The 22239-nt window shown below is 42.1% G+C and overlaps 1 long non-coding RNA gene across 2 annotated transcripts in view; it reads left to right on the top strand.

Moving 5' to 3' along the window:
- Positions 1 to 4462: 4462 nt before the first annotated feature.
- The window catches only part of LOC147360958 (uncharacterized), a 57652-nt gene continuing 39875 nt past the window's right edge, over positions 4463 to 22239 (top strand). For both annotated transcript variants that reach the window (XR_015139536.1, XR_015139537.1), the window contains exons 1-2: positions 4463 to 4547; positions 19127 to 19221. This is a non-coding gene — a long non-coding RNA (uncharacterized LOC147360958). The remainder of the gene's footprint in view (positions 4548 to 19126; positions 19222 to 22239) is intronic.

The raw sequence follows: 22239 nt of genomic DNA, 5'->3' as shown, positions 1-22239 counted from the left end.
TTACAGAGGAGAAAACTAAGGTTTAAGTAACTTGTCCAAGGTCACAGGATTAGTAAATAGTGGCACCAGAATCCATAAGCAGGCAGAGCTGGTCTCCAGTGCTTCTGCTCTTAGCCCCTCCATTAGCATCCCTCCCCAAGTCAGCTTTGATAGGCAGTCAGACTACATGTGGAGAAGGCGATGGCACCCCACTCCAGTACTCTTGCCTGGAAAATCCCATGGACAGAGGAGCCTGGTAGGCTGCAGTCCATGGGGTTGCGAAGAGTCGGACACGACTGAGTGAGTTCACTTTGACTTTTCACTTTCATGCATTAGAGAAGGAAATGGCAACCCACTCCAGTGTTCTTGCCTGGAGAATCCCAGGGACGGGGGAGCCTGGTGGGCTGCCATCTATGGGGTTGCACAGAGTCGGACATGACTGAATCGACAGCAGCAGCAGCAGACTACATGCAGCTGGCAGCTGTTATAAACAACGCTGCAGTGAACATCTTTTCTCAGGCATCTTTGGGTTCTGTCTCCTCACTTTTAAAAAGCACTGGGAAAAGGATACAGGTGAGTTCATTATATTGTTAAGAATACCTGTTCACAGTCCCAGGCCATCACTCAGATCATTTTAAAAGGTGCCTTTCTTCAAAATTGGGGATTTAAGGAATCAAAAGATACTACATTCCATTCTTAATATGAAAATCTTGGGTTAAGCCTTTAAAATACTTCCATGCAGGCCCTGCGTGTTGGATGCATATTTGCAGATAGGGTAATACCTGGATTACCATTCCCAGCGTCTCTGGTGGGAAGTGGAATGTTTTTATTAAAATTTCTCTTGTTTGTGTTTCAGGGGAGAAAAAATGAAAGCAGATCTACAAGCCAGGTCTGGTTTTAATCAGAGCATAATCTTTATGAGACAACGCCAGGCTGAGAATTTTTCAATCTGATATTTTGAAAGAAAAATCCTTGTTTCATAATGATACAAACCAATCAGCCTTAGAAGGATGGAAAAAAGAAATCTCTTGCATGAAAGAGAGGCAGGAAATTCCAGAGAAGTTTCACAGGGAGGAGGGAGAAACCCACAGTCTGTATCACTATTTGTGAGCTTATTTCTTCATATAGGATAATACTTGATTTTGTTGAACAACCAAAATTCAGTTCAGAGGAAGTAGTGGACTTCTTTCTCCCTGAAGTGGGAACATAACGATTTACTGAACATATTACAAACCCACAATGTGTCCCATGATCCACTGGCCCTTTAAACAAATATTTTGTCCTCTTCAGGGACTCTTCCCATCGTGGTCATAGATCCATCTCATATTAGATGATTTAATGCCTGAGTAATTTGGAGTGTTTCTGTAGATATTGCTGAAATTTTTATATTTCCGTGTGATGGTACATTCCACTGATGGGGAGGGGGGAGTAATTTGGCAAACTTCAGGGTGAGTTGTTGAGATTTATAAGCATTTTCATATAATGCTCAGCTAGAGTGGGAATAGTAAAATCTCAGTCTTTCAATAAGCTGCAAAACTATTAATGGGTTTCTAGGTCATGTTGTTCAGGGTTAACACTCGGTGGAATATATTTTTCATTAAATATGAAAGTGCTCCAAGTGTGTTTTATACAGATGTGCTAACTTCACTGTTTCCTGGAGTGTCTATAATTTCAAAACTAATCGAGTCTTCTTTTATATGCTTTTGCATGAATTCTGGCTTTCTTTTGAACAGTCATAATGACTCAATGAAGGAGACTAAAAACTGGCAAGAAAAAACCAATAAAAGCATAAAGTCCAGAGTTTCAGAGAAAGGAGATTTACGAAATGATTTACAGTATAGTTCCCTCGACCAGAGCTTTCAACGTTACATTTATTCGAAAATACCTCATTTAGTGTTTATTTGTGCCAGTTCCATAACATGAATCAAATCCTGAAGGTTCAATGAGCAAATCAAGCACCATTTTAAAATTCATCCTCAGAGGACAGGAGTGTCTCTTCTCTTTATCCCATTGTCTTATCTCTTTCCAAAACAAGAAATTTAAATTTTTATCTGACTAAAATCATTACATGTCCAAATATCATAGGACTGAAAACTCCATCTGCTTTGACTTACACATTTCAGTTTCCTAAGTCCACTGCAAAAAGAAAAAGAACACTGGATAAATTAAAATATCTCATGTGTTCCTATTATTATTCTCCATTTAGTCCTCTTTGCCACATATTATATGTGGGTACTTAGATAAATTCGATTGTCTTTTCTTCTGTTGCTTAAATCTCTCTGTCTATGAGAAGTGGAAAGAGCTCATCCATTATTTGTTACTTTTTCTATAACTGTTAATACATACATGGACCCGAGCAAAGAGGTTGATAGAGTGAAGGTCTGCACAGATGTTCTGCCTGATTTCAAATCCCATTTGAACTCTGTATAGATGTGTAATAGTGAAAACACATTGCCAGAAACACCAGGTCTTAATGCTATGATGATGGTGTATCAGCCGTCCCCAACCTTATTTGCACCAGGGATTGGTTTCCTGGAAGACAATTTTTCCATGGAAGGGGGATGGTTTTGGGATGGTTCAAGAGTATTTCATTTATTGTGCACTTTATTTCTTTTATTATTACATCAGCTCCACCTCAGATCATCAGGCATTAGATCACAGAGTTTGGGGACCGCTGGTGTAAATGGTACTGTAAGAAGAAGAAATACTCAAATATTTTCAGCAAAAGGATATTCTCCTGGTTTAAAAGATGCCTCTTAGTCTCTGAATCCTCCAGGGCCCACAGTAGAAAGTCAGTTTCATCCCACTTTGCTAAGTGTGCATCAAGCTGATGTTTATCGACTGCCCTGGATTTTTCAGTATAAAGATTGGGAGTTTGAGCTTTCCTTCAGGTTACGAGTCCAGCCTCACTCGGCCAATGCCTGGGTTCTTCTAACTTCAGTTTCTTGAGTCTGACTCTTGAGTTTGTCATGGCCCCAGTGGCTGTCTCTGTGAAGGGAGGAAGTGGAATGGAAGGGAATTTTAGGGGAGCACTTCACAGGAATTCAGGGCAAAAACTTGGGAGGAAAACAGTGTCAGGCTCTTGCCCAACAGGCCTCCACTGCTGAACCTGCATCTATGTATTTGTTTAATATCTGAATTGATGTACTTTCAGAGAAGATTTACTTCATTCTGAAATGTTGCCTTATTTTGTTGTTCAGTCTCTAAGTCATGTCCGACTCTTCACAACCCCGTGAACTGCAACACCCCAGGCTTCCCTGTCCTTCACGATCTCCCGGAGTTTTCTCAAACACATGTCTGTTGAGTCAATGATACCATCCAACCATCTCGGCCTCTGTCGCCCCCTTCTCCTCTTGCCCTCAATCCTTCCCCACATCAGGGTCTTTTGCAGTGAGTCAGCTCTTCTCATCAGGTGACCAAAGTTTTGGAACTTCAGCTTCAGCACCAGTCCTTGCAATGAATATTCAGAGCTAATTTCCTTTAGGATTGACTGATTTGATCTCCTTGCTGTCCAAGGGACTCTCAAGAGTCTTCTCCAGCAACACAGTTCAAAAGCATCAGTTCTTTGGCACTCAGCTTTCTTTATGGACCAACTCTCACATCCATACATGACTACTTATATTGCCTTATGCATCGCAGCTTATGGCAGATAGCCCTCTGTGATGATAAAGTGAAATCACACACATAGCTGAGCTGTGGGCAAAGTGTACTTTAAAAACAAATACACGGGGAAACTTTCCTGGTGGTCAAGTAGCTAAGATTCCATGCTTCTAATGCAGGGGGTCCAGATTCAATCCCTGGTTGGAGAAGTAGATCCCACATGCCACAACTAAGAGTTTGCATGCCTCTACTAAAGATCCTCCTCCTGCTGCTGCTGCTGCTAAGTAGCTTCAGTCGTGTCCGACTCTGTGCGACCCCATAGATGGCAGCCCATCAGGCTCCACCGTCCCTGGGATTCTCCAGGCAAGAACACTGGAGTGGGTTGCAATTTACTTTTCCAATGCATGAAAGTGAAAAGTGAAAGTGAAGTCGCTCAGTCATGTCTGACTCTTAGCGACCTCATGGACTGCAGCCTACTAGGCTCCTCCGTCCGTGGGATTTTCCAGGCAAGAGTACTGGAGTGGGGTGCCATTGCCTTCTCTGAAAGATCCTGCATGCCACAGCTAATATCCGGCACAGCCAAATAAATATAAATATACAAACAAAAACACAATTACATGATGGGGGAATATGGGAAAGATACAGAGAACAAAATAATTGATCAACAACAAGTGTCTTGCTTAGAGAGATTCATTGAAGGAATGGGCTCATGGTTGTGGAGATGAGTAAATACGACATTTACTGGGAAGCTGGTAGGTTAGGCTGGAAGCTCAAGCAACAGTTACTTTGCAATCTTGAGTCCAAAATCCACAGGGCAGGCTAGAAGAACAGAAATCCTGGAAATATTTGTGGGTTAGGGTCTTGAGGCAAATTTCTTCTTCTTCCAGAAACCTCGACGTTTGCTTCAACTGATTGGATGAGGCCCACCCACATTATCAAGGGTAATCTTCCTTTCAAGTCAACTGATTGTAAGTGTTAATCATATTCCAAAATATCCTCACAGCAACATCTAGACTAATGTTTGACCAAACACCTGAGCACCGTAGCCAGGCTGACACATAAAAGTAACCCTCATGGTACTTTCCCTGACTATAAAGGAGGAGACTGGGGCTTGAAGAGAGTGAGTAACTTGCTCAAGGTCAAACCATTAAGAATGAAATAATATCAAACTTTAGGCTGTGCAACCTCAGTGTTTCTGCTCTTAATCACAGACCCTGGCTGCTTGCTTAGACTAATTGCTAAATTAGACAGGGAAGAGGTTCTAAAAAAGAGGCATCTGAACCTGGTGACTTTTGATTTAAGGCAAAAGTTTTAAAAACAGGGCAGACAAGATGGAGTAACAAGGGCCATATTTGCCCTCTTATCTAAAATAGCTGGTAACAAAGGTAGTGCATATGAAACAAGAGTTTGAAAGACATTGGACATCAAGTAGGAAAGGACAGTGATCCTTGAGAGATGAGATATAAGCCAGGGGCCGTCTAATTCCCCCAGCCCTATAGGAGGGTTTCCAAGGCGGGGCCAGGGAGGGAAACCCAGGCAGATCCCAGTGATCTCCCTGAGTTGATGAGACAGAGCTGAGGGTCTGGGGAAACCAAGGTGGCTGGAGTTGGCTCCCTCCTCTGGGAGAGGAGGGAGTCATATGACGAAAGTCTCCAGAAGTATCCTGGGGCTTCCTCTGGCAGCCTATTAGCAAATGTGTATGTGGAAACTCCTGAGGCTGGGGGAAGAAGCACCCAAGAGATGAAACTAACCATTTTCCAGAGATCACACAAGACCAGAGCAAAAGAGGCGTAATCAATGGAGCTGTGAGCGGAGGTTCCAAAAGTGTTTGCCTTGGTGATGAGGTGAAATTAGACCTGGGCTCCATTCTCTCTGGTTCTGCCTATGTGTGTGTGTGTTAAGTCTCTCAGTCATGTCCAACTCTTTGCAATCCCATGGACTGTAGCCCACCAGGCCCCTCTGTCCATGGGAATTTCCAGGCAAGAATACTGGACTGGGTTGCCATGCCCTCCTCCAGGGGTTCTTCCCAACCCAGGGAACAAACTCCTGTCTCCTGTGGCTCCTGCACTGCAGACAGAATCTTTGCCACTGAGCCACCAGGGAAACCCCTGTTTCTGCCTAACAAACCTTAAAAGCAAACTTGAAAAGACTGAACCACTTTCAGGTAATTTAACTATGCTCCATAATAGGGTTCAAGAATAGTTCTAGGAATAAGAAAATAGACAGCACCCCACAGGGTAAAATTCACAGTGTCTGGTATCCAATCTAGATTACGAGGCATGCAGAGCAACAGAAAATTTTTACCCATAATCAAAGGAAGAAATAAGATCATGGAAACTGACACGTAGACATCTATGGAAATGACATAGATGTTAGAATTACTAAAGATCTTTAATAGTTATTATATCTGTTTTCAATACGTTCAAGAAATTGAAGGAAATATCATGCATAATTAGCAGAGACTTGGAAAATATAAGATACAGGGACTTCTCTGGTGGTCCAGTGGCTGAGACTCCATGCTCCCAATGCAAGGAGCCTGGGTTCAATACCAGGTCAGGGCACTAGATCCCACATACCACAACTAAGAGTTTGCATGACTTAACTAAAGATCCCATGTGCCACAACTAAGACCCAGTGCAGCCAAACAAATAAATGTTTTTTTTTAAAAAGAAGATATACAAACTGAAATTCTATGAAGATTACAGTATTTAAGACTAGAAACCTAGTCCAGTTCAGTTCAGTTCAGTTTAGTCACTCAGTCGTGTCTGACTCTTTGTGACCCCAAGAACCGCAGCACGCCAGGCCTCCCTGTCCATCACCAACTCCTGGAGTCCACCCAAACTCATGTCCATCGAGTCAGTGATGCCATCCAACCATCTCGTCCTCTGTCGTCCCCCTTCTCCTCCTGCCCTCAATCTTTCCCAGAAGCATCAGGGTCTTTTCAAATGAGTCAGCTCTTCGCATCAGGTGGCCAAAGTATTGGAGTTTCAGCTGTAACATCAGTCCTTCCAATGAACACCCAGGACTGATCTCCTTTAGAATGGACTGGCTGGATCTCCTCACAGTCCAAGGGACTCCCAAGAGTCTTCTCCAACACCACAGATCAAAAGCATCAATTCTTCAGCACTCAGCTTTCTTTATAGTCCAATTCTCACATCCATACATGACCACTGGAAAAACCATACTCTTGACTAGACAGACTTTTGTTGGCAAAGTAATGTCTCTGCTTTTCAATATGCTGTCTAGGTTGGTCATAACTTTCCGTCCAAGGAGTAAGCGTCTTTTAATTTCATGGCTGCAGTCACCATCTGCTGTGATTTTGGAGCCCCCCAAAATAAAGTCAGCCATTGTTTCCACTGTTTCCCCATCTATTTGCCATGAAGTGATGGGACCAGATGCCATGATCTTCGTTTTCTGAATGTTGAGCTTTAAGCCAACTTTTTCACTCTCCTCTTTCACTTTCATTAAGAGGCTCTTTAGTTCTTCTTCATTTTCTGCCATAAGGGTGGTGTCATCTGCATATCTGAGGTTATTGATATTTCTCCCGGCAATCTTGATTCCAGTTTGTGCTTCCTCCAGCACAGTATTTCACATGATGTACTCTGCATATAAGTTAAATAAGCAGGGTGACAATATACAGCCTTGACATACTCCTTTTCCTATTTGGGACCAGCCTGTTGTTCCATGTCCAGTTCTAACTCTTGCTTCCTGACTTGCATATAGGTTTCTCAAGAGGCAGGTCAGGTTGTCTGGTATTCCCATCTCTTGAAGAGTTTTCCACAGTTTATTGTGATCCACACAGTCAAAGGCTTTGGCATAGTCAATAAGGCAGAAACAGATGTTTTTCTGGAATTCTCTTGCTTTTTCGATGATCCAGCAGATGTTGGCAATTTGATCTCTGGTTCCTCTGCCTTTTCTAAAACCAGCTTGAACATCTGAAAGTTCACGGTTCACGTATTGCTAAAGCCTGGCTTGGAGAATTTTAAGCATCACTTTACTAGCGTGTGAGATGAATGCAATTGTGCGGTAGTTTGAGCATTCTTTGGCATTGCCTTTCTTTGGGATTGGAATGAAAACTGACTTTTTCCAGTCCTGTGGCCTGCTGAGTTTTCCAAATTTGCTGGCATATTGAGTGCAGCACTTTCACAGCGTCATCTTTCAGGATTTGAAATAGCTCAACTGGAATTCCATCACCTCTACTAGCTTTGTTCATAGTGATGCTTCCTAAGGCCCACTTGACTTCACATTCCAGGATATCTGGCTCTGGGTGGATGATCACACCATCGTCATTATCTGGGTCGTGAAGATCTTTTTTTGTACAGTTCTTCTGTGTATTCTTGCCATCTCTTCTTAATATCTCCTTCTTCTGTTAGGGCCCTACAATTTCTGTCCTTTATCGAGCCCATCTTTGCATGAAATGTTCCCTTGGTATCTCTAATTTTCTTGAAGAAATCTCTAGTCTTTCCCATTCTGGGATTAAAATAGATTAGACATTGCAGAGGAAAAGATTAGTGAATTTGAAGATGTAACAATAGAAAGTAAATACAATGAAATTTGGAAAGAAAACAGACTGGAAACAATATACAGTATCTGTGCACACTGGGACAACTTCAAGTGGTCTAATATATGTGTAACTGGCAATTCAGCAAACTAAGCATTGAAAGGAATTCCTCTACTTGATAAAGGTTATCCAAAATGTGTAGCTACCCTCATAGGTATGACAAAGGACTGAATATGTTCCCCTGAAGATTAGAAACAAGATATGGATGTTCACTCACCACTTCTATTCAGTATCGTCCATGGAGGTTCTAACCAGATCAATCAGTAAAGCAAGAAAAAGAAAAAAATGGCATTACAATTGGAAAAGAAGTAAGCATTGATGACATTATCATTTATGTAGAAAATCTTACAAAAAGAAAAAAAAACAAAACCCAAAAGAACTAATAAGTTACTTTAGGAAGGTTGTAGGATGTAAAATCAATATACAAAAATCTGTTATTACTAAGTACTACTAATAAATGATTCACTATTGATATTTTTAAAAATTCCATTTACAATAGCATTAAAATGTTAAATTCCTAGGGATAAATCTGGAAAAGATGATTAAGAATTTCACACTTCAAACTATAAAACGTTGCTGAGAAAAATGAAAGACCTAAATAAATGGAGTAATTCACCAGTTTCATGAGTCAGATGACTCAACATAGCAAATATATCAAATTTTCCCCAAATTAATCTGTGGGAAAAAAAAAACAGATTCCCAGTCAGAATCCTTTTTGTATAATTTGGCAAACTGATGCTAAAATTCACTTGGAAATATAAAGAACCCAAGGAAATAAAACAATTTTGAAAAATAGGAGGAAAGATTGCACACTACCTTATTTTGATATTTATTATAAAAGTGCAGTAATTAAGAGAGTGTGTTATTGGCATGAAGATAGATAAATAGATCAATGGAAGAGAATAGAATAATTACAATACTATGATATTGGTGTCAAGATGGACAATAAGATCAATAGAAAAGAAGAGGAGTCCAGAAATAAACTCACATCGATAAGGTCAATTGATTTTTTTTACACAGGTGTAAAGGTAATTCAGGAAAGAAAATATAATGTTTTTAACTAGCAGAGATAGAACAGTTGGATATTCTTATGCAAAAAATAATTCCAGTCCAATCCTGCCACTTCCACAAAAAGTAAGTCAAAACAGATTGGAGATTTAGCCATAAAAACTAAAATTACAAAATTTCTAGAAGAAAACACAGGAGAAAATCTTTGTTATCTCAGGTTAGGTAGAGTTTTTTTACATTCAACAGCAAAAGAATACCACATATATAAAATTGATATTGGACTGCATCGAAATTAAGAAACATTGTTCAAAGGACTCTGTTAAAAAATAAAGAGATAAGTCACAGAGCAGAAGAAAATGCTTATAAATCTGATAAAGAACTGATAGCCACTGATATCCACAATATATTAATAACTCCCTAAGCTCAGCAATGGACTTCCCTGGTGGCTCAGAGGGTAAAGTGTGTGCCTGCAATGCGGGAGACCTGGGTTCAATCCCTGGGTCGGGAAGATCCCCTGGAGAAGGAAATGGCAACCCACTCTGGTACTCTTGCCTGGAAAATCCCATGGACTGAGAAGCCTGGTAGGTTACAGTCCATGGCGTCACAAAGAGTCAGACATGACTGAGCCATTTCACTTTCACTTTAAGCTCAGCAAAAAGGAAACAAACAACTGTATTGTTTGAATGAGCAGAAGATTTGAACATGCAGTTTATCAAAAAAAGCAAATGCATGACAAGATACTCAACATCATTATGCACTATGGAAATGCATGTTAAAACCACAGAGAGATACTCTTGTAGGCCTATTAGTATATCTATACTTAAAAAGACTGACTCTATGAATTGTTGGTTAAGATGTAAATGAACTAGACCTCTGACACACTGCTGGTGGGGACGTACAATGGCACAAATACCCAGAAAAAGTTTGACACCTTCTTAAATTGTTAAACAAGCACTTTATAAGACCCAGGCTTTCTACTTCTAGATATATTGTTGGTGTTGTTTAGTTGCAAGTCATGTCCAACTCTACTGCAACCCCATGGACTGTAGCCTGCCAGGCTCCTCTGTCCATGGATATCCCAGATAAGAATACCGGAGTGGGTTGCTATTTCCTTCTCCAGGGGATCTTTCCAAGCCAGGGATCAAACCCGTGCCTCTTGCATTCACAGGCAGATTCTCATCTTTCTATGGCCATAGGCATTTATTTCATCTAGAGATATACCCAAGTAAAATAAATGCCTATGTCCATGCAAAGAGTTGTGTAGAAATATTTTTAGCAGCCTTGTTTGTAATGGCCAAAATTAATTAAAATAAATTAATGCATTAAAATAGAACTAAAAACAATCCAAATGTTCATCATCAGGTGAATGGATAAACAAATTGTGGCATATACATACGATGGAATACTACTTAGTAGTAAGAAAGGAATGAACCATTGATACATAGAAGTAAGTAAGTGTTAGTCACTCAGTCGTGTCTGACTCTTTTCGACTGTATGGACTGTAGCCCACCAGACTCCTCTGTCCATGGAAGTCTCCAGGCAAGAATATTGGAGTGGGTTGCCATTTCTTTCCCCAGGGGATCTTCCCAACCCAGGGACTGAACTTGGGTTACCTGCATTGCAGGCAGATTCTTTGCTGTTTGAGCCATCAGGGAAGCCCCCATTGATACATGGAAGGACCTGGATAAAGCCCGAAATAATCATGCTGGTGAAGAAGCCAAACAACAATTAGTACAGACTGTGTGACTCCGTGGATACCATACTAGAAAATGTAAACTGACCTGTGGGGACGGAAAGCTGATGGGTGGTTTCCTGGATTAGGAGGAAGGAATGGGAGTGCTTACAAAGGGCCAGGTGGAAAGTTTTGGAGGGGTGGACATGTTGGTCACTTTGTGGGGTGGTTTCATGGGTGCACACATATGTCAACATTTCACATTGTATACTTTAAAAACATATAGTATATTGTTAGGTCATTGTACCTCAGTCTCTAAGTTGTAAGGCTATAAGGCTGTTAAAGCAAAGATCTTGCTGAAGTGACATGCAGTGGCTCTGAGACTGGAAGAGGCAAGACTGAAACAGAATAACCACTCAGGAAGACGCTGAGAAATCCAATTCTCCTTATGCCTAGAACCTGCCTTAGAGGCACCAATTTTACAAAATAAAAATATAAGAATTCTGGTCTATTAAGGGTTACTAGAAAGGGGAAAAATTGGAAACTGTGACAGATTTTATTTTCTTGGGCTCCAAAATCTCTGCAGACAGTGACTACAACCATGAAATTAAAAGATGCTTGCTCCTTGGAAGGAAAGCTATAACAAACCTAGGCAGAGTATTAAAAAGCATAGACATCACTTTGCCGACAAAGGTCTATATGGTCAAAGCTATGGTTTTTCTAGTAGTCATGTATGTATGTGAGAGTTGAACCATGGAGAAGGCTGCGCACTGAAAAATTGATGCTTTTAAACTGTGGTTCTGGAAAAGACTCTTGAGAGTCCCTTGGACTGCAAGGAGATCAAATCAGTCAATCCTAAAGGAAATTAACCCTGAATATTCATTGGAAAGACTGATGCTGAAGCTGAAGTTCCAATACTTTGGCCACCGAGGAGCCGAGTTGTTGGAAAAGACCATGATGTTGGGAAAGGTAGAAGGCAGGAGGAAAAGGGAACAGCATAGGATGAGATGGTTAGATAGCATCACCGACTCAATGGATGTGAGTTTGAACAAACTTCACGAGATAGTGAAGGACAGGAAGCCTGGCGTGCTGCAATCCATGGGGTCACAAAGAATCAGACATGATTTAGTGACTGAACAACAGCAACGATAAAGCTAGTATATTTGAGACTTTTTTGTTACTTACAAAAGGACTCCTGATTCCTGCTGCTCTGTCACCCATCAGCTGGGTGCCTTTGTGCATGCACAGGCTGAACAACCACCCATAGCAGCCCTGATCCTATAGACCACATGGTGTGATAGAAGCAGCACTGACCACCAAATCTTGGTACTAACCATATGGCCTTTGGTGAATCAACTAAAAATTCCTCATAACTTAGTTTCTTCATCTTGGATTCCAGTCCTGTGGGGCTTGGTTGAGATAAGGACTAAGATGAGGCTTTAAAAACAGACATGGGCCCCATCAATGTGTTCTGGCCAGAAAGTGAGGGGAAAAAAGGCTGGCCTGGAGTTCAGGAATTAACATTCCTCTAATAATAAGAACATCCCAGGACTCTTTATTAAGATGTACATTATGTGACTAAACAGGGCTATCTTGGCTCAAACTGTGAGAGACATGTGTTCCCACTTCTACCCCCACTGCTCCCTTCTGGGGCCTTTTCCCTTACAAGCATCACACCCAGTTCCCCCATCACAACCTGGCTGCCCAGGGCCCACTGGGAATTCCCTCCCAGAGAAGTTTGCTTCCCTGAATTCCCAAGTCAGTCCATTCCTTGCCTCCATCCTTCATCCCTCAGCATAGAGATCACAGCGGGGAGGAATGAGGATTACTAAATGGACTCTCACTCAGGTTTATATATATGTCCAGAGTTAGCTCTCTTAGCCTTTATCTTTCAAGAGACACTTATTTTAAATGAGATGCTTGTTTACTCCAAAGAGTGACTTTCTAATGGAATTTGGTATCAGCTAGCTAGATCTTTAGGCATGGGATTGAGAGGGTGTCTCTAGAAAGAAATCTCCACATTTAGTGCCCAAATCTCCAAAGTGGTCTCAAAAATATCATTTACATGGAATTTTGGGCAGGAGAAGTTTCTTTCTGTATAATTATGTTTATATCTGTTTCTATATAACTGCTACAAACTCTGCACAGGAAATAATGGAATCAAACATGCACATTTTTTTCTATTGGATACACTGGGTCTTTCATTGTTATGGGATGGATTTTTCTAGATGCAGCAAGCAAAGGCTACTCTTTGTTGAGGTGGGCGGGCTTCTCGTTGTCGTAACTTCTCTTGTTGCAGAGCACGGGCTCTAGGCATGCAAGCTCAGTAGTTGTGGCTCACGGGCTTAGTTGCCTCTCGCCATGTGGGATCCTCCCAGACCAGGGATTGAACCCATATCCCCTGCATTGTCAGGCCGTTTCTTAACCTCTGGACCACCAGGGAAGTCCAGACTTCTTTTTTAAACACACAAGTCATCAGATTCAGATGATTTGTGTTTTCTTTTTAAAAAATATTGATTTAATTTATTTATGCACTGGGTCTTTTTTGCTACAGTCAGGCACTCTCTAGTTTTGGAGAGTGGAGGCCGGTCTAGTTGGGGTGTACAGGCTTCTCATTGCGGTGGCTTCTCTTGTGGTGGAGCACAGGCTCTAGGCGCGAGGGCTTCAGTAGTTGTTGCATGTGGGCTCGGTAGTTGTGGCACATGGACTCAGTTGCCCTGAGGCATGTGGGATCTTCCTGGACCAGGGATTGAACTGGTGTCCCTTGCAGTGTGAAGTGGATTCTTAACCTCTGGACCACCAGGAAAGCCTATCCGGACTTTTTTTAGTATATGAAACTGATACACGGATTGAAGGCTGCTGCCACACCTGGTACATTGTTCAGATGCTGCTAGTGCCTGAAGTTCAAGAAATCTCCACATTTAGTGCCCAAATCTCCAAAGTGGTCTCAAAAATGTCATTTACTTGGAATTTTGGGCAGGAGAAGTTTCTTTCTATATAATTATGTTTATATCTGTTTCTACCTGTTTCTATATAACTGCTACAAACTTTTAGGTAGTTCCAGTAATTTAGCTCAATATACTTGTCAATGACCTAGAGGATGAAGTGAACGATAGCGTGAAAGAATCTGCTGATGACTCAAAAGTGTTTAGCTTGGTAAGAGCCAAGGAAGATCTTAAGATGGTTCTAACAAACTGGATGACTGAACAAACGCAACGACTGATGACACTTTACAGAGAAAGTCAAAAGGTAATAGATATTGAAACAAATAACTTAAGCTCCACATAATTTAAGCTGTACACACTGATGGACTTAGAATTTATGTTAGTTTCAAAGGAAAAAAGACTTGCTGTAGGAATCAAATTAATAAAGACAATTTCCATAAAGCTATCTAATCTGCAATGGTCCAGAAAAGGCCAAAAGCGTCTAGAAGTATACCCAGAAAATGAAGGGGAAAATACAAGAAAACATGCAGTGGACAGGACAGGATGCCGGCCTAACAAGTTCTCTTTGGCTAATTTGGTCCTGATGTTTTCCTCCAGTTGTCCCTAGCCCTAGAAAATGAATCAAGATCTGTCTAAACCAACAAAAGTATGATTCCCTGGACCAGCAGCAGTGGGATGACCTGGAAACGTATTAGAAATGCAAATTTATTAGGCTCCATTCTGAATATAGTAAATCAGAAACTTTGGCCCAGGAACACAGCAATTTATATTTTAATAAGGCCCCCAGGAGATTCCAGTTCATGCTGAAGTTTGAGCACCACTGGTCTAAACCAATTATGATAATCCCTTTCCACTTTGCCAATGATTATGTTAAGGATAAGCGTGAACTCCCTTTAGGCCAATGAGATACAAGTAAAAGTCTGCTGGGGGATTCTAAGCAATATATTTCCTGAAAAGAGGAAAGACCTTTCACCCTTTGGCCTTAGTTCTGTGAGAATGTGATGTCTGGAGCTGCAGCATCCATCTTGTGGCTATGAGGAGGCACAGTTGAGGACTGCAGAGCAAAATATATGGTTTATGCCAATCTTCCCACGACTTTACATACAGGATGTCTTGCTGTGTGAGAAAGTAAACCTCACTTTTGGTCAAAAATGCTTTTCCTTGCATCTGAAACCATCCCTCAAAAGCACATCCCTTTCTTCTCTACTGTGGTACAGAAGAAGAAAACCTGACTGAGTAAATTCTCACAAATAGTGAGAAACAAAACAAAACACAGATCTCGGACCTTTCACCTGAACAGGTGATAGCTATATTCCCTAATCTTTAGTTAATATATTGTACATCCATTTTTATTCAGCTCAAGAGAAAAAAATATTTTTGGCCCCTTGGCATGTAGAGATCTTCGTTCCCTGAACAGAGACTGAAATAGTGTCCCTGCAGTGTCAGTACAGAGTCTTAACCACTGGACCACCATGTGTATTCCCTTATCTTAAAGCAAGTGTATTATTGAGCCTCTCTGCTCTTATTTATTGTATTAATGTAACAAATATGTACTTTCCTCACAGTTTTTGTAAAGTATCTTTTGTAGTGAGCTATGTGCAAACATAAAAAACCCCTCTGGCAGTCAGCACACCATCCATTCAGTTCAGGGCTGTATGGCCAAAAACTACATTGTGAGAGAAGTTTGAAGGTGTGATTGTATTGATCTCAACTTTAAAAAGTTAAGGCCACACACAATGCACTTTCATTTCCCCAAATCCCATTATGAGTGACCATTTATGATTCGACTTACCTCTCCACATTGTTGTTCATATTATGAATTAAGAGATCATGCAGTAGAGGTAAACCTCAACCTTAGAATCACTTTCATGAGAAATAAAATGCCAAGATAGATGCATGGATGGAAACCTACACAGAGAGGAGGCAAAAAGTATTTTTTGTGGATTGTGTCTTCATATCTTGGCAACACACATTGTGTGGGTCTGTCAACAAAGCCATAAGAAAGAGGGCAGAGAGTGGAAGAATCAGCCTGATGAATGCATCTTTTTCTGTGCACCATCCAGCTTAACTTTCGACAAACTTTTTACAATGAAGCCCCCCCGATAACTAACTGCAAACACAGATGGGGTTGTCAGCATGCCCTATAGGTCAGGAAGCTTGGGCTTTGCAGGACTGACAGCAGGAATTGGTCCAAAATCAACTGTTCTCCACTGAGAATTCCCTGTCAGCTGTTGAAGAAGGCTGGCTCTGCTGAATTCAGCCCTCAAAGAGTGCAGAGAGGAGGGAAGACCTCTCAGAGACAAAAAGCAGACTCCGCAGGATTTTAGGGCTTAAGACCAATACCTTCCCCTGCACTCAGAGGCATGAAAGAAGCCAGCGCATCTGGAGCCCAGATGTTCCAAGCGAGTCTCCCTCTGAGCAGAGGCTGTCCCAGTCCACCCTGGAGCTCAGAGCAAGTCACCAAAGAAGGTGGCCTTGCCCCACACTGGAAAGTGGAAGAGCACTTCTGGTTGCAGTCTTTATCCAGGCTGGAGCCTTGAGTTCAAAGTTTCTGTGCCTCTATTTCCTCTCCTTGGAAGGCAAGGCTATTCTGGTCTCCTGGTGGAGTGAGGATAAAGCAGGACAAAGGATGGGAAGAGCAATGATTGGCTGAAGATATATATAGATATAGATATAGATATAGATATATAAAACTCCCCCAGGGGGAAACCCTGTTAAGGACTCAGACAAACATATTTCCCAGACTCCTTTGCAGCTAGGTGGGGGTCATGTGTCTCAGTCCTGGCCAGTGGGTTGGAGGCAGAAGAGACATGCATCACTTCCATGCTAAGCCCAGAAAACCCACCTCAACCATCTCCACCATCCTGCTGCCCTGTCTCCTGGTCACATGCAGAGGATCCAATAGATGATCCCAAAGCCAGAGAGAATGGGGGAACCCCAGTGGATGGACCTCAGATTCCTGATCAACTTCATAGAAGCCTGCCTTCCTAAGTGTCTCAGATTGTGATAGAATGAAAAACGAAACTCTGTGCTAAACCAGCTCAGATTTTTTGCTGCACCAAGCATTATTTATCCGACATAATGCAGGCTCTGAACGTGTCCTAGAGAAAGCAGCTGAGAGGGTGACGGAACCCGGGATGGGCGAGGGGAGGCAGAGGTGGCAAATACATTTAAAGGGATGCTCGTGATGTCTAGGTGGCATGTGGTCTCCCACTCACCTAATGACCCCTCCCTTATCAAGGCTTTTATGCTCCCGATGAACCTCTTTGAGGCTGCCCAGTTACCCCTCACCTCCAGCCAGCTGTCAGGGTCTATACAGACAGCCAAGGAGTTATATTAAACAGATTTCAGGGAGTTCAGGGTCTGAAAGAAATTAGCCTAGGCACATCGCTGCCAAGTAAGTTTGTCTTTTTTTGAAGACAACATTGGCAAACAAACACAAGCCACACTGTTTCTCAAAACCTGTGTCTTCACTGCCATTGAATTCATCCATGGTTGACTGTTGACAAGTGGAGGGAGGATTGGCGAATGGACATCAGCTTAATATCAATTTTATTTGGCTTAGCAAGAATTTTTTGTATATGAGCTCTACAGAGTTCTTATTCCAGAGACTGCAGTCATTTTAGATAAATACTTTCATGCAAAAGATCCTGCCAGATATTTTTCTAACACATGAATAACCTGATCTGAACAAATTCATTTCTGATGATCAGATATTACCTCACTTTTGTATTTTTATTGTGACAAAATATACATAGCACAAATTTACCATTTTAATAATTTTTAAGAGTACAATTCCATGGCATTAATTACATTCACAGCGTTGTAAGCCATTATCACAATATGTTTCCCAAACTTTTTCATCATCCCAAACAGAACTTCTCAAAACAATGAAATCATAATTTCCTCTTCCCTCTTCTTTCAGTCCTTCATAAACGCTAATCTATTTGCTGTCTCTAAGAATTTTCCTGTTCTAGATATTTCATGTAAGTGGAATTACAAAGTATGTGTCCTCTTGTGTCTTATTTTACATAGCGTAATATTTTCAAGGTCTCTCCACGTTGTATCATGCATCAAGCATTCTTTTTTATGGCTGCATAATATTCCACCATAGGCATACCGATTGTTTATTCATTCATTTGCTGAAGGTCATTAGGTTGCTTCTGCCTTTTGGCTACATTTGTGAGTAATGCTTCTATGAACATGACTGTATAAGTATCTCTTCCAGTTCCTACTTTTCAATTAGTTTGGGGTGTATACTGAAGAGTGGAATTGCTAGGTCATACAGTAATTCTACACTTTGCTTTTTGAGAAACTACCAAACTGTTTCCCATGGTGAATCTGCAAAATTAAAAAACCCAGATTAAAGAAAAAATGTAGAATAAGGCTCTCATTATCCATGGGGATGCCTGAGTGATGAGAGTGCCAGCTGGCCCTGGAGCCCTCATTAGCACGGAGCATGTATCTCTCGGGTCAGCTCTCTGTGCACAATCACATTAAAGACTTCATACCTGAGTGATTCCTAGATACAGAGGTAAATTGCCAAGAAGCTGATGAAGCTGAGAGCCCCTCACTTGCAGTGGCTCCTTCCACAGTGCTGGGAAGGGCCCTTACAATGTGGTCATTTTTAAAAATTTTGCTAACAGTAAGATATTTGAGCTCAAGTCAGTTAAGACCACTGACTCCTTTCAGTCCAACTTCCCCTTGTATTGGGTGGTGTTGGGATGCCTGTGGGCATTTGGAGGAGGTTGGTGATTTACTCTGGAAGCCACTGAAAGAAGAGTCCCAGTTTTTCAGTCAAGTAAGTCTCCAAATAACCACTGAATGACACTGCAGTAAGCTAGGCTGAGAGGCTAATGTGGTTGAGACCTGGTTCCTGCCCTCTAGGAGCTTCAAACCTTGCCTGGGGTGGAAGGGAAAGCAACATTAAACACACATTAATATTTACAATAAAATTCAGAACATGCAAAATGCCATCACAAGGCATTATGGGTCCAAAGGAGGGAGGGATGACATGGAAACAGGAGTCAGGAAAGCATTTGTGAGTAGGGTCCATATGGAATGGGCCTGAAGGGGAACATTTCCCCCAGCAGAGAGTGGACTAGTGGGAATCAAAGTGGGAAAGGCAGGAGAGCCCAGGCTCTAAAGACATGAAACTGGAAGGAAATTTGGGACCACATTTTAGAGCAGGGGTCAGCCAGTATTTTCTATAAAGAGACAAATGATATTTTAGGTTTTCCAAGCCGTGTAGGGCCTGTCACAATGACTCAGCTCTGCCATCATAGCATCAACACAGCTATAAACAGTATGTAAATGAATGGGAGTGACTATGTGCCAATAAAACTTTATTTACACAAATAGGCATCAGACCACAGCACCCAACTAAGGAAACTCGAGACCATGAGAAGCCACTGGAAGTCTGTGAGCAGGAGAATGACATTGTAACATGACCAAAGGTATGTATTTGGGAAAGAAATCTGGCTATAGAATAATACTTGAATTGGAGGATGTAGAATTAAGCATGGAAATAACTGTTGAGGATGTTAGAGTGTTTAGGGGCAGAGACTGGAAATTTTAGGTCAATGAGAGCAGAAAAAGAAAGTTGGCTTGATGGGGCATGGGGTCTTATTGGGGAAGAGAGCTGGGTTAAAAGGAGGCCTGGGGGACTGGGATTTTGAGGTTGCAGGCAAAGTTTGTGAGTGATGGGATGAAGGGATTGGGGTTTGGATGTGTTTCTGGTTGACTGCCATGATGGCTCAGTGGTAAAGAATCCACCTGCAATGCAAGAGAAACAGGTTCAATCCCTGGGTAAGGAAGATCCCCTGGAGGAGGAAATGGCAACCTACTCCAGTATTCTTGCCTGGAAAATCCCATAGACAGAGGAGCTTGAGGGCCTGTGGTCCATGGAGTCACAAAGAATCAGAGCGACTGAGCATGCCTGCCTGCACATGCCCTGGGATGGTCTCTGCACTCTGAGTGGAGTGGTGGGCAGCTCATGTCAGATGGCTGAGGCTCCTTTGTGCCACCCATGGCCACGTGGAACACGGTTGCTGTGGGCTCCATCCAGTCTAACCCCCAGGGCTCCCAGCAGACAACACCCGACTCTATGTGAGTCTGGCCAAGCCTGGGCTCCAGGCAAGTGCTGCCCGGGATCCCTGAGCCCTGAGACGTCTCGGACAGCCAAGGACAGCCAAGGACAGCCAAGGTCAGCCAGGGCAACCCCATCAGAGGCAGGTGGAGGCCATGCCAAGTTACCCTGGCAGCTGCGTGGGTGGGCCAGATTGCTTTCTAATTACATTGTGCTTCAGACAAGACAAAATCGTGTCTCTTAAAAAGCATGTATGTGGAGTCGGGGTGCATCCAGAGAAGGTCAGGCCTCCTGGAAATCAGGAGCAGCCAGTCAGGTTACAGAATTCATTTGCATCCCGGGGACTCCATGTGCAACCCCGTGGCCCGTCGGGGACGCATTCTGGAGGAGCGAATGCATTTAATGGAGCGGGTGATTCTGAAAGAAAATGTGCCATTTCACCGCGAATATCTCATCATTTCTCCCTGGAACTTAATATAATACCCTCCTGGAAAAATCATCTAAAGATTGGGCTTTTGCCCGTGTCCTATAGCAAACCCTCTCCCTGCTGCTCTGCATGCTGAGACAATTTAGTTGAAAAGGAGCCACCTTAGAATTTGCCACATTTCTGTTTGACAAAGAGGCAGTTTACTCACTGGTTACATGCTTTCTTGCTGAGACATGAACATTAGGTTGGCAGATATTGAAAATACTATTTTGATACTTAACGCACTTTCTTGGGAATTTATTTTAGAAGCAGAGTAATAAGAGAAATCTTCCTGACTTAGAAATATAAATATGATGCTACCACTTGGGGTTATTTATTTCCAAGGCAATCAATGAGGAAGCGTTAGAAAATATATTCAGAGTGATTTCAAACCTGATTTCAGTCAAGTGAGTAATCTTTCCATTTTCTTTCCATATGTTACATGATTTAAAAAAAAAAAAAGATGAAATGGTAAAGAATTAAAAGGCACTCTGGAACTAAGACCATAAATATGAATATAAGACTGTCTATTTTTTTAAGGAATGAAATGGCTTTAATTATGCTGAAACAAATGTTGATAGTGAAGCTAAATACTGTTCAGCAAAATGATTTTGTACATATATATGCATTCTTTTTATATTCTTTTCCATTATGGCTTATCACAGGATATTGAATATAATTTCCTGTGCTATACGGAAGGACCTTGTTGTTTATCCATCCTATATATATTAGCTTACGTCTGCTAACCCCCACCTCCCATTCTATCCCTCCTCCACCCCCACCGCCTTGGCAACCACAACGTCTGTGATTCTGTTTCTGAGTCATAGATGAGTTCATTTGCGTCATATTTTAAACCCTACATATAAGTGACATCACACGGTATTTGTCTTTCTGATTGACGTCCCTTAGTATGATCATCTCTAGGTCCATCCATGTTGCTGCACATGGCATTATTTTATTCGTTCTATTCCATTTATACATTTATACAATTCCATTGTATATATACCACATCTTCTTTACCCATTCATCTACTGATGGACATTTAGGTTGCTTCCGTGTAAATAAATTATAAATAAAATACTTACTAAAATAGGCTATTATAAATAAAACAGGCACAATATTTTGAATACAGCTGGTGGCTCCAGGACTTTAGGAAACTCTTGCAGTTGTTTTCCAAGCTGAAGGGTCAACCAGCTGGGATCCGTCTCTTCAGCCTGGCCGCAGGTCTAGATCAAGTCCAGCCCCAATTATTATAGGGCTCAATACTTGAGTTTCCATTGTACTTACACACCATGGGCTTTGCCTGTATTTGTTGGCAAAAGGGTTCAGAAGTGATTATGAGAAGGGGTTACATGTGGGTCCTTCACACTAGGGCCATGAAGGAGAGCAGACTTGTGGAGGTGCTCGCCCAGTTAAGTCAGGCACAGAGAGTGAGAAATCACAGGGCAGAGAAACCCTCTTTCTGGTAAGATCCTCTTCCTGGACTATGTTAAAGGTTATTTCGGCTGGGGTGGGGGAGAACTTGGTGGAATGGGTCAGGTGGGTGGATCAAGAGCAGATGCTACCTAGAGACCCAGGTTGGCCATGGGCCTGTGGATACCTGCCCTTGAAGGTATTCATCAGGAGCAAAGGTTTGGAAACCAATGGCCATGTCCTTGTGTCTATAACCAGGTACGTGGGACTGGGTCTCCTGATCGAGTCAGCTCCTTTGGGCTCTGCTGGGGGTGGGATGGCTGGCAAAGTTCAGGGTGAACTGGACACAAACTTAGTTTTGTGTGCTATTGACCTTGGTGTGGAGACAGGCACCTTCCCATCCATGGAGCGTCCTTGCCTGCAGGCCTGCTTTGCTGATGATAGACTCATCCACTGATAAGCCCGGCAAGGCGTAGCCTAGGTGACACTGCCCTCATTTCCCTGCCT

The sequence above is a fragment of the Bos grunniens genome, chromosome 13 (genome assembly GCF_055505025.1).
Source record: "Bos grunniens cultivar Pamir isolate PY7600 chromosome 13, Bosgru_T2T1.0, whole genome shotgun sequence".
Classification (NCBI taxonomy): Eukaryota; Metazoa; Chordata; class Mammalia; order Artiodactyla; family Bovidae; genus Bos; species Bos grunniens.
Note: the sequence above shows the minus strand (reverse complement) of the source record. Positions and strands in the feature narration are given on the sequence as shown.